Raw genomic sequence first — 13750 nt, 5'->3', positions numbered from 1 at the left:
TCAACATATCCCATACTAGACCTACATATCGTATCATATTTTATCTCTTTGGTCAGTCTTGATGTCTTTGAACCTTTTTGAGATGGTGGGACTGGAATTGCACTGATGTTCATTGGTGATGGATTTATACAGTGACATAATGAGGTTTTTGGCTTTGTTCTCTATTCCTTTCCCTAATTTTTAATTGAAAAATTAATTGTATTTGATGTTTTTGACCATTAATGACTGTGGAGGTAGTATTTTCATAGATCATAATTCCAAGACCTCATTTATGGGATAAACTGAGAACTTATCATTTTATATGTGAATTTAGGATCATTTTCCCACGTTTTCTCCTTTGTTTCATTTATCGAAACTCAGTTTTCCTCTGCCACTCACTGCCTATTCAGTCAACATCACAAGGTCCTTCTGCAATTTCTTGCAGTTACGCCTTTTCTTTACTACTTCAGAGTGGCAGAGTATCATCACAGACTGTCACCTCACTTTTTTTACCCTGTCTAGATCATTATGATCAAGTGGAGGAACACAGACCACAGTGTACATCCTCCAGTGACTTCTCTCCCTTCTACTCCCTTTCTTTTATTTTCTTCTTTTCACTAGTTRTTATTTATAAATTAGAATACCATCCCTCTCAATCCAATGTAACTTTCTTTAGGTTCCTTTATTGAAGGACCWTATGTTTTGGAAACCCAGGCAGTCTATATTAGCCATCTTAGGTCTACATGCTTAGTGAATGAGGCATTGACTTCAAAGAGCTTACTTACCAGTAATGTGTAGCATCCTTTCCAAAAGCCATATAGTTCCTCCCTAATAAATGTATTAATATCATTTTAGCTTTCTCTACAAAAAAAAAAAAAAAAATCAAGCTGCTGCATGTATTTTTCTTAACATTCTGAGTAAATTCAATCTATTATTTCTTCTAGAAATGACTGCCATCTGGAGTTTTTAAAGCTGGAAGTTTGGATGTATTGAGGAAGGAATGATTGAGAAGAATCCAAAATGATGTGTTAACATGGATATACTACTATCACATCACACACTACTTTCCCCACTATGATAGTCATATTAACTAGATTCCTGTATAGCATGTTATCTAGACAACATAGCAATATCTTTATCACACATACATACACACACACAGACACACACACACACACACACACACACACACACACACACACACAGCAACATACCTTTCCCCTCAATGTTTGTAATAAGTTAGTATTACATGTGGCAATGATCAGACTCTATTTTTAGGATTGACACTCAGCATTTAATGACAGAGGTCTCTTACTCTCTTGGAAGAATAAAGTGCTTCAGTTTTAAACAAGAGTAAATGATTTCTGAAATTAGTACTCTTATTACAGCATTCTGAGGCATACATTAAGATTTTTATTAATYAGAGTGCCTCTTTTGAATGTAAATGCCACAGCTATAAGTAATTAGAGGGTTTTTTCCCCATGAAGGCACATTTGGATTAACACCAGTATAACATTTTCAATTATGATGGTAAGTCTTCTATTCAGAATTACATTAACATCTACAGGATTCTTCAAGTCCTTTAGGCTAGTCAGTACATTTTGATTTCTCAGGGCCTCTGTATTAAATGAAAAAAAATGTTATTTGACTCTAATATATGTTATTAAATGCTATTAAATTAAAAAAGGGAAAAGCACTGAAAGATGTATATAAATGTTAGTTATATCCTTTTTACTTTTAGCCATAACTCTGTATGATCACATTGTTAAAACTGAAAATGATGAGCATCTGATTAAAATGGAAAGCAACACTTAACAAAGAGTCCTTCRTTGTTATTCTCTCGCAAAGAACAAACTAGTATCTATACAGACACACTGGACAATTTTTGATATATTTAAAGGAGTTCAGAACAACTGCTCGCACAGTTTTCATTCCCTACCTAACCAAAAGACAGCATATTCTGTACAGACCTAATTCTGTGGAGAAAGTGCTTTAAGTACAGTTTTTACAGGAATGGAGGGCTCATCCTCTTCCAAAACTCTGGCCTTTCTAGTGAGCTTCAAATCAAAAAAACAAACAGCAGCAGCCCAAACGCCATCCAGAATTAATATGGTGACTCCTTCAGAAAAACTGGGGGAACAACTAATATCTGGTTGGCATGGAACAGTGAAACACAAAGACAGTAGTACCTGGTGCTGTGTATCTGTGATGTGCTGACAGTGAAGGGGCTCTGTGCTATAGAACAAAAGTCAAGCTGTTGAAATCAGCTATTATTTTTATTATTTCCCCCAATAAGATCCAAACTGAAATTTGACAAAAGCTTTAATAAGCCTCCAGTCTGYTGTGGGTTGTAGGGGATCTAAAGAACAAATGGCTTCAAAGTATGTTACAGTAATACAAATGGACTCTTGTGGTAAGTAAGATCAGCCAGATGCAAAACTAGCCATAATCAGCAAGTCAGCTAAAAGGTTACAGGCAAACAAGAGGTCTACTAGTGGCATGAAAAGATCACAGAAAGAATCAAACTGCGTCTCAATGATAAAGCTAATGCCATCATACCAAGAATTTCTATGCATTGGAGACCTTTAATAGTAAGTGTCCAAAGCATTCATGCAATGTCCAAACTTCAGGAAGAGAATATCACAAGCTTTGGGGGGAAAAAAAAAAAAAGACAAAACATATAAAACACAACAGCGTTTTCGGATTGGCTGGAAAAATTAGACTCAAAACTTAAATCATGCTGAAATAGTAACATATTGTCAAACTTAAAAGACACATTAAGTGACCTTTTTTTGGCAATACGTTTAAAATCCAGTATTCAGAATTCATTTCAGTTAGATGAGAAAGGTAATGTAGGAAATAACAAAAGAATAAGCAGAACAAACATTTTTAAGGAGAAGATCCCCACAGGAAATCAAATTATCTGAAGGAAAAAAAAAAATCCACCAAATCTACCCTATCCCAAGACATCCCTTCCCAAGGAGACTGCACTGATTAAGGCTAAGTATAACATCCTACACATGAATGGGAATAACTCATAGCACTGATACAGGATTGCAAGCATGTTATTCAAGCCAGATATGCTTAGTTAAAAGAGAAAAAAAAATGTGCAGAGTTAAGCTCTGCTGTAGATTACCTATAGATAGCTGCCATGGTGGTGGTGGTTTCCACAGTCCCTCGCCACTCTTCATTTCACACCCACCAGGAATATTTTAGGTATAACTGCTCCTGGAAACCCATGGTGGAAATGTTTCTGCCTGGAATCCCAAGATCCCTCCAGCACCATGGCCTGTAATTCTATGAATTTTTAGTGGAGAAAGAACAAGAAGGGCGTCAGCTTTTTTTGGTGTGGGAATAGCTGTTGTATTCAGCAGCATATCTCTGGACAAAATGCAAACTCAACCTTTAACCATCATCTTGTTTAAGAAAATCTTGGCATAATGAACTTGGGATAAATGTGAAATGTAAGTTGAAAGGGTGCACAAATGTCTTCCAAATATCATTAGGTTTAGTGAATTTTTGGGGGTAAATTTGTCCAGTTTTTATAAGTACAAATAGTAGTACCATTTGTTATATAACAATGTTAAGATCAGAGTTACTTAACTCTTAACATGGATAGAAGGAATTTTCTTAGAGCAATTAAATCTGCGGGATCCATAAGGGCACTGCTTTCTTCTCCATTTTAGTGCAGAGTTGACTAGAACATATTATAGTTAAAAAAAAATCAGAAATGGCACCTATACTTTTTTTGTTTTGTTTTTAATTCACATGCTGTTTAAGTTAGATTTTCCTGATATAAGCATCCTTTCYTGTTCAGGTTCTTCAGTGAAGACTATAGGATCTGAATACATGCTGTTATTTAGTAAAATATGAAAAGTCGTATCAGTCCATTCCAAAGGGACAAATCTTCTCTAAATCTGCATCAGCACCGACTGCAGCCTCATCTCCTGTGACTTTACCCAGCTGTGGATCCTTGAGAGTGCCATAAGCTAATAAACCAGAAGGGGGCACCTTGTGCCAAATACTCACTTCTATATTCTTTTAAATTGTATAAAATCCTAAAACATCACTATTAATTAAAAAAACCATTATCTATTGCATTGGCAAACAATCCCTTTATTTACATTACAAGTGAATTTTAGTAGTGAGAATAGTTTAATAATGAAATCTTTAAATCTTCTGCAGAACTAAACCAAACACCACTACAAATTATAAAAGTTACAAATGATTGAGAATAACAGAAGTTTTTCCTTCCTATAAAGCTAATCATTACAAAGCAAAAGAGAAAAAAAGAGAAAAAACTTTTTTTCAGAAATAGGCTTTCCTAGTTTCTGCTCCTTTCACCAGCTTGGACAGGGAGAGATGTGAAGACACTCTGGTCAAGCCATCCCTCTCTAGAGRCAAGTGGTGGTATTTCAACAAGCTCTAGAAATATCCTGGGATGCTTTCTGTTTGCCATCATGGGATGCTTTTTCAGACATTGTGTGTAGCCATTTCTAGAAGCAGAGGCCAAAAGTAAAGACAAGAGGTAAAATAATTGGATCCATGTTTGTCTTGAAGCACTTTGATGGCAAATTGTAAGAAGAGTAATTAGCAAAGCRCTAGAAACCTTGGGTCTTTGTGGTTTACACAAGAGGCAAACATTTGCTAAATGTTTCCATCAGCAAACAAGGAACCACATACAACACTCAAAGTTCTTGAAAAAGCATAGAAGACACTGAAAAAAATTGTCAGATTATCATCTGGTTCAATTAATGTTTAGATCTGCTTTTTACATGCAAACCAGTCAAAGGAGAAAGAAGCATCAAGAGGAGAGCATTTCATGGGCAAAAGCATGCAGCTTTGATTTCTTTTTTTTTTAATACAAAGCCTAAGAAAATGAGATTATGATATGCCTAAATTAGCATTAAAAGGAAGATTTTTTTTTATTATTTATTTGTTAAGAACCATTCCATATTCTGCAGTGTGGGAAAAATCATTTCAAAAGTTCACATACACTTAGAATGCATTGTTATGATTTACAAATTATAACTTTTTTTTTAAATGAGGCTCAAACAGAGGAATAAAAAATGGCCCCAAAAAAGTGAACCTGAGATTAACTAGACACAGCTCCAGAGAAATATAAATTATACTTGATTAATAGTACTTGCTAGATGTGTAAGCATGTGAGATGGCCTTAAACATAGCTGTCTTTTTGCTTCCAGAAACACTATCTCTTATTTTAATAGGAACAGAATCAGCTCTAAGCTTCAAGGATATACGAAGCTCAGATTTCTAGCCAAATTCTGCTTCAGCTTGGCTCATTTTTTCTAACCAGGAATATGCAAAAATCCTGCCAACTGAACAAGGCCTTCAAAAGCGATCCATAAAGATTTTTTATTTTGTTTTTCTAACCATGCATAAGACCTATTGCAGACTAATTTCTGAAACAGAAGGAAGAACGTTGCAATTGTCCTCAGGTGCTCTTGGCATAAGTAACACTGTAACCTTCCCCCCCCAAAAAAAAAAAAAAAAAAAGTTTCAGGTTAGCTTTACCATTGCTGCAAACACAGCTAATCACTCATCCAAATCTTGGCAAAGCAAAAGAAAAGCCACTCTTTCATTAACCTTACCGCTCTTGGGATCAGGCCTGTAGATGAAATGAAGAACGTGTGCACATAGCTTTTAGGGGAGCCGCAGTGCCGCRCGCTGGAGCTGCAGGGGCTGTAGTTTCGTAAGCCAGGTCAGCATCAGCCCTCCTTGACACCCTTGTAGGCAGGGCTACAAACAGCTGTTGCACAGCTGCCCTAAACTGGGCTGAGGTTTCTGGTAGCCCTTCGTTGCTGTAATTCCCGCCAAAGTCAGCAGCAGCAAGTGGATTTGGCTGTAGTACAGGGTGCCGATTTTTGACTTCAGATGACATAGTTCTAAAAATTAAAAGGTTGGGGGAAACTGACTGCAATCCTATCAATTAAAAACACAGCCTTCTCCCTTCTGCTTTGCTGGTTGAAATCCAGGTAAGCAGGCGCCAAAGAGATGCAGATTCYCTGAAGAGCTGCTTGGCAATCTTTCTAGAGCAAGTTGGTAGATTCTAGCCCACGTCCTATGGACATCACACCACTGCTACCATAGCTTAATAGTAACCTCATTAACTCAGCTAGTATCCTTGGAGGCCTCTGCTCAAAGTGTTAAAAGCCAAAGTAAATTAGCATGAGAGAGCAGCAAGGCCTTGCTGTGCAGGGGAGGTGAGCTGGGAGCTGAGGGTGACAAGACAGGCAGGTGTGGGCAGGGACCTCACCAAGGAGGGGCATGGTCCTACGGTGTGTGAATAAGAGCAGAGCAAGTCCAGTGGCAGTAACCAGGGTCTGCCAGGGTCTGGCGATCACCAGACAAATCCATAATGACGATGCAGGTCCGAGGCGAGCCTGGGAAGTCAGGGCAGCCAGCTGAGGGTCACTGAGGTGAGAACTAAGGTCCCCAGATGAACCTTCTCCCAGCTCCTTCTCCCACAGCTTTTTGCCCAGACCTTGGTCCAAGTGCTCAGGACTGCGACTCCTCATGCCGGCCTCAGGCACAGGCAGCCAAACCCTGGATGTAAGGGGATGAAGTTGCAGAGCCTGATGGTGCACCCTGGACCCTGACAGAAAGATCCCATCAAAACCCTCTGTAATCTGGGATGCGCAGTGGAGACATCTCATGTGGAATCTATGGTTAGAGCACATTTCTGTTCAGGCCTTCAGCTCCCCATGACTTTCAACAGTGACAAGGATAATTTTTTAAAATAAAAGGAGGCTTAAATCTGCCAGAACAGTAAGTAGTGAAGAGCAGTAATTCCAAAGACCCCCAAAAACCCAGGCCCAAGATGCATCCAAACCCAGCCCATGGGAAGAAGAAGGGCGAGCAGAGGAAGGAGGCCAGCGTGGGGAAAGCCGCCGTCCCGAGCAGCATTTAAGGGATTTTGTTGTGTGCTGGCCCAGTATTGACTACACAGTGACAGGGATGGGCAGCGATGGGGGGAAGGGAGACTGGGGACATTTAGTAGCAACTTCTCACAGACAGCAAATAAATAGCAACTCTTTTGAACTACCACCCTGGCATAACTGGCCATTTCAGCTACTGACTTCATTCAGGGCAACTCCTTGCTGTGTACTGTTTCCTCAAAGGATAGTTCCTATTGGTTTTAACTACACCGTAAATTAATGTGTGAAATACATTTGCTGACTACAACAGCTACATTTTCCAGTTAAGTATAATAAGATTTGCATATAAAATCTAGTTTTGAAAATTAGTATTTTCATGCAATGACCCTCAGAGAGCTATGACTGAGACTCCATTAGAGAGCACGCAGTAAAGCTCTGTAGACCACAAATTATTTGAGGCACAGATTCCCCCAAACACTGACTAGGACAGTGCTTGTGGCAGAACTGTACTCTGTAATTAAGACTGAAAGGAATTTTGCATTTGGAAATAATTTTTTTAAAAAACACCCACATTTCCTATACAACACGGTCAATGAAATGTCATAATACTTATTGAATATTCCAATGCAAATAGCTTTAATTTGTACAGTTTAACTTATATAAGCAGGCTCTTTGAGAACTTAGTAGTCAGATACAGGTTTTTTGACCTTCTTGCTCAGTAGTGTGTTGGGTTTATTTACTATTTATATGCTTGCTGAAACCTTCCTTTTTAAGAGAAAAAAAAAACTCCTCAACAAAGTTTCCTTCTATTACTTTAAAGTTCACATTAGTAATTTAGAGCAACATTGAGTAAGATATTGTACTGGTTCCAAAGTCAAACATTGCAAAACTTCTCAGGTCAGTGAGAAGAAATCCCAGCATCTCAAATGATRAAGATGCAGTGCAGGGCCTCAACAACCTTAACTTTATCCTACAGTGCCACCAGAAGGAAAAGAACAAAATGCCTTATTAAAATAAATATAGCAAGATGTCCGCAGGTTTTTGCAAATCATGTCAAAGTTAACTTCAAAAACTAATGGCTTACTAGCAATAGTTGGCTGAGGACTTTTAAATTACCTCTTAATTCGTCTCMCAAGATTATGTTTTCTATTGACCTCTGTGACGATCTCAAGCTTCCCAGTTTCCTTGACGAGGCTACTGTCTTATTATGTTTACGACTGCATAAGCAGGATGTTGAGCAAACGTTCTGTTGAGCATTGCAGTGACGTATCTTGCAAGTATTTGTTGAATCTAAGGCAGGGACACAGAACTATAAAAAAAGATCTTTTAAGTTTTTCTGTAGTATAAACCCCAAACCACATAAATACACAGTGAAAGAGAAATCATTTAACTGTTGGTATTTGTTTCCTCTTGTAGTGCCCTATTTCATCTACAGCTGTCACAGTACTGCTGAATCGAGCACATTTACATCTGGCAGTAAGTGTCAAGYGCAGGAGTGCTTGCTGGAAGCCCAAGCACATCAGGGCTCAGGGTGACAGCAGCAAGGGAAGTCCCTGTACCCAAGAAGCACCCAGCACCAAACTTAGTGGAGAAGGCGTGATGCTAGAAGTGAAGCTATTTATTTACTACACAGGAGCAACCTTTCCTCTGCTCTAGGTTACTTACTCTGGTGAGCTGAGGGTAAGCGCTCTAGAGCTCTTTCACAAGGCTGCAGAGAGGCTGCAGGAGGTGYCAGACAGAAGACTTTGAATTCCACTTCTGGATTACATCTCAATGTACCAAAAGTGAAACCCACCACTTCCCCCCTCCAACCTGGGATCTAAGTTGAGCTGCTTTCCTGCCACTTAAGACAGCTCTAASTAGCAATGCCCAGAAACATCTGTGCTGTAGAGTTTAATATTACACCCCTGAGAACAAGGCTTTGTTCTGGGAACACCAYTTCACTAAGCTTCCCCCCMCACACACACACCTTTTTTTAAATCAGTAGAACTTGCACAGTAAAAGATTGTTGCTTTTACGTATCTTACGCTGCTTTTTGTAGCTTCCTGTTCTGCAGAGCRGGCCCCTTTCAGCCTTCAAAAGAGAAGCTTTATTAATCAAACAGCAGCAACGAGCAGCATTAACAGCAGATCTAAAAGTTATTTACGGTATAAAAATCTTTCCAACGATTGCACCTGGATCACTCTCAGGTGCATGTTTACCTTGCAGAGTCACCACTTAGCGCTGGTTGCTCTCCTCTACCCCCTGCAGGTGCTCTAACTGCGATGAGGTTATCACAAGGCAGCAAAGCTTTTGTTTGCTCRGCAGGTCTCTGCTTGCTTCCTCCTTCTATCAGGAAACATAGGTATTTGTAAAACAGCAACTAAATTTAAGTATTAGTGTAACGATGAACTGAACATCAAAGGAGAACATTTCCTAACTTGTTGCATTTATATTTCATGTTCTTAATGTATTTGCTTTGTTAAGAATTAGAAAATATAATTGTGATTACTAGGCTTAACTTGAACACTTTACAGGTGCTGCAGGCAGCACAGGCCTTGTATGAAGACACTATATTACTTGACTGGTAAAAATCAGTTTGGACTATGTTCTCACCTTCCCTATAATTTTTTACGGCTTTTTTATAGTGGTTACATACCTGCTGGTTATTAAAGATTAGAAACCTTTGTAATACAAAGGAACTGTGAAAATACCCGAGTTAACCACCTAGCTCTGCATACCAGGAAAATGCGATCAGCTGAGTTCAGCAAGCAGTAGGCACTCCGACCGTAAAGGAACACGCACAGAAAGAGGCACCTTTAAATCCGAAAAAACAGTTGGGGATTAACAAAGACACAGCACTGGAAAGACAAGGGCAAACTCAGAAGTCAGAGCTGGTCAGTTATATGAGGCAGTAAAACAGTTCTTCCCTTCCTCATCTTTTTCAGATCAGAGGCCTCTGCCCAAATTATAGCACTCCAAGGACTTGATGTACAAGAGTACTCCYAACGTCCAGGAATTTGTTATATAATATGTTTTGTATATTCGAAATCATTCCATTACACAAGCCTTCCATTAGAAAGCTTCCTCATGGAGCTGCCAAATCTTTTCAGGGGAAAATTTTTTTAATCACATGTACTTTCTTAGTATAGTTGTCCCAGTACAAAGATATTTTGCCTGTGGTTGACTATAATGTAGAAAAAATGCATTATAATTTTATTTATTCAGAAGACAGCAATCATGAGAGAAGTGATTAAGCTTCTACTAAGTTATAGTATCCATTACTACTAGGTTTAGCTACTGTCTCTAAAAATGAAGCACTTATTTGCAAGCTCTGATACAAAGAAGAAAATAGTTTTATAGGCAGAAAGTGACAGGAATAGTAAACGTTAACTGCAAACAAAATATAGGCATCTAACTTCCCTTCTGTAAAAAAAAAAAAGGAAAAAAAGGACATAAAAGAAATGTATATTTTGTGTACTATTCAGAACGATATGCAGAAGTCCTTCAATGACACCTCCTTTCCCTTGAATGGGGGGAAATGAAAAACATGATGGGAGAAGTAGGAAGAAGGATTGGAGGGGCATGACAGCCCTGCAGGGGGTCGAGCAGGGGCTCTCTGGCTCTGGATGGGAGCTGACTATGCAGACAGAGTGGGGACCAACTGCACCTTGAGGAGCTGAAAGGAAAGCTGGTGTCAAAACATCTCCCTACGAAGCTGACAATAGGATAATTCAGAGGTCACCTAGTCCATCTAGGATCCTTGTTCAAAACAGAGTCAGCTGTGACATTAGATTGGGTTATTCAGGTCTTTAAATTCCTGCAAACTACCAAATATCCTATGTAAGAGAGCCTCATTCTGAAACATGACCATTTTAAGCAGCCCAAAGCTTTTCAGGCCAGTTAGGAGTGTTTTTTTCATTCAGATGAAAAGGTTTGGGGTGTTGTTAAATATAGAATTCACTGCTGGATAGCAGGAGATAACAAAGCATTGCAGCTCATACACAGAAGACACATTGTGAGTGCACTTTCTTGCTCATATGCTCAAACAGATACRGATGTTGAAATCGAGATCCAGGCAGCAGCATAATACACAAATGTAAAATCACATCCTCTCTTCAGTCATATTGGAATCTCTCTACTAAGGCTAATGGATACATTAGCATGGGACATCCACATGATGGATGACGCATATGAAAGTATAGTAATACTTTCTCTTCTTATGCCCATCAATACAAATGCTACCTCTATAGCACGCAATCACACATTTAGAAGTAAAAATACTAGCTAATCCAGCCGAATGTAAGCAACTTTTGTTTAACTGTGAAAGCCATAGGACCAGCCAACATTTCTGKTTCATTTATGTATTGTAGTATCTTTCTTACTCCATCCTGGACCAAGACATAGAGCACCCAAGTATATTTAGGTAATGAACCTATCCTTTTTACAAACATGTTTTCATTTTCTGTGTGGGTTATATGCTTGTAAGTTTTACTCATTTTATGCTGGTATCAGGAACAAAATTCCTAGATACTATAAGAGTATCTCGTGCTCCCGACACTTCTTCCTCAAGGCTCACGAGATTGGAGCCTTGACATCACTACACACGGATCTTAAAAAACAACCTCCCCCCCCCCCATCACACTGGTAAAAATATACACCAAATCCACAACTCAGAATCCTAGAAAAAGTGTTAAACAACACTGACACGCTATTTGCTACAGGACTGATCAGTATGGCAAAGACCAGTTCGAACCAGAGAACTACCACATATTTTCAAGGTACTGTTTTTCAGTCAGTATGGCCAAAACCTCCTTGAACAAAAAGCACTGGGCAAAGCATGCCCTAGCATATGTGCATTTAACAACAGGATCTTTCTACAATTTAAATATAAATGGATCCACAAACCTCTAACTCACTCTCCTAGCAAAAACATTAGTAACTGTACAGTGTATTAGTAAGACCCTAATACTACTTTTGTAATCACAGTTTTAAAAAGCAAGACGACAGTTTGATGCTTTTTCCCAGTGGGATTGGTGTGAACTTCTGAATATTCAGATCTGTTTGGTAAGACTTCTGCATTTAGAGATCACTAAAGTTACCTAAAATGAGAATGCAGATGATACATTTTGAGTAATATAAGTTCAACAAGTCTGAATGATACGCATGAAGTACAGTTTTGGAAGCTGACAAATAAAGCTCATAAACCTAATCTAGCTGACAGGGGATCATTTCAAAAGCAGGAAGCTCTTGATTAGCCTGACAACAGATGTTCTAACGCGGGTAAACAGACACTGCCTGTTCTGTGCTCAAAACTGAGGCAACATTGAAAATACGAACAGAGACTTTGTTGTTCAGATTGAAGCTGTGCCAGCTTCTGAACAGGAGAGCTTCATTTTTCTAAATTATCTTTAAAAATGAAGTTTAGACATGATTACACTACCTTGAAACATTAGTCATATTTCAGCTATGATTTCAACAGAACCTGCAATGGAATATGCTGCTTTGAATGGTGAATGCTTGAACTACTGGTACTGATAAGATACTGTTCAGCGCTGGGAAAATTTCTAATCCTCAAATGCCATTTTCGTATGATGTATACTTTATTCCTGCAGGTTGTGCACCTGAGCTACAAATCTAGGAAGTATAAAGACACAAGTTTACTGCCATCTTCTACTCCTGCTTAAATAGCCACACAACAGGTATTTAAAAATGTTAAGGAGTTTAGAGACACAATTCATTCCAAAAATTCATTACACAAACATCTACATGTTTTGATTTCTGGCAATTATTCAGAATTTGGCCCTAAGTTAACATTCGTCTTAAATGTTATGCCTGCAATCTTCCGGGGCAGGCAGCAGGAATATGACATTTAGCACCATGGCAGTTGGGTGATTGCAAGTTAATAATTCACAAGTGAGACAAGGAAAAAAAAGGAAAAAAAAAAAAAAAAAAAAAAGGAAAAACAAAAAACAAACAGTACAAATCTTCAAAAGGTGAAGGCACTAACATGAAACCTTGACTACCTACATGCAGGGTCTGTAGCTGTTGGGGAAGATGGAAAATTCAGAGTGGAGCAGGTTAACAGCACTCATCTGTTTCTTCACGATTGAAGTCACTGGCAAAGCTCCTTTCCTTTCAGGATTAGGATCTTATCCTTGGAAGGGGAAGAAATCAAAAGAGAATAGGACTTGTTGGAAGCCAGTTTAGAAATTCAAGGAATCAAATCAGACCTTTTGACTTCAAGATGCTAAAGAGGTGGGTTCACAGGGGCCACAGTTTGTAAAACTGAAGAACTGTATCCTGCAAACTTATGTGTATACACAAGCCAAGTCTTAGAGCTTAAATAAAAGGAAACAGGCAAGTTGTTCAATTCAACTTTTTATTTAACGTTCCTGAGAAGGTCACATCTCTAACCCATTCAGGTCTACTTAATCTGTAACACAATTGCCACTCAGCTTTGCAAGAAAAACTGTTCAACTCTTTGGGCAAAAGCCAAAAATTACATAATGACTCTAGTAATACTTAGTGAAAAGTTGGAAAACTCAGTCCTTCTGGAAGAATGTTAATACAAAGAGCATTCCCTCTTCTCCAAGGAAAATTAAACAGAAAAATAAAACAGAAAACATTTTTCATACATCTTTAGCCCAACTGAGTGCCACAGTTTGGAGCCAGTCCAATAGTGCATCCTACTAAACTGAGAAGTATTTTAAGCAAAAGATAAAACAGGGTTTCAATGCTTGCTTTGGTAGACACTCATTTAGACAGACTGATTCCAAAATGTTTCTAAGTCAGCGACTTTACTTACAGCAGCATGATGTTTTACATACAGACCCGAAGTGAACTGCAGCCACTTCTGGTGTGAAAAATGACAAGGTAGCCAGTATCACATA

General features: G+C 38.6%; 1 protein-coding gene across 7 annotated transcripts in view; it reads left to right on the top strand.

Moving 5' to 3' along the window:
* The window catches only part of COL28A1 (collagen type XXVIII alpha 1 chain), a 73661-nt gene extending 71863 nt beyond the window's left edge, over positions 1-1798 (top strand). For all 7 annotated transcript variants that reach the window (XM_085310534.1, XM_085310538.1, XM_085310539.1 and 4 more), the window contains one exon: positions 924-1798. The gene's annotated coding sequence lies outside the window, so the exon portion shown is untranslated. The remainder of the gene's footprint in view (positions 1-923) is intronic.
* The last annotated feature ends 11952 nt before the right edge of the window (positions 1799-13750 follow it).

The sequence above is a fragment of the Rhea americana genome, unplaced genomic scaffold, assembly GCF_003343005.1.
Source record: "Rhea americana isolate MKP2758 unplaced genomic scaffold, rheAme1 scaffold_32, whole genome shotgun sequence".
NCBI lineage: Eukaryota > Metazoa > Chordata > Aves > Rheiformes > Rheidae > Rhea > Rhea americana.
Note: the sequence above shows the minus strand (reverse complement) of the source record. Positions and strands in the feature narration are given on the sequence as shown.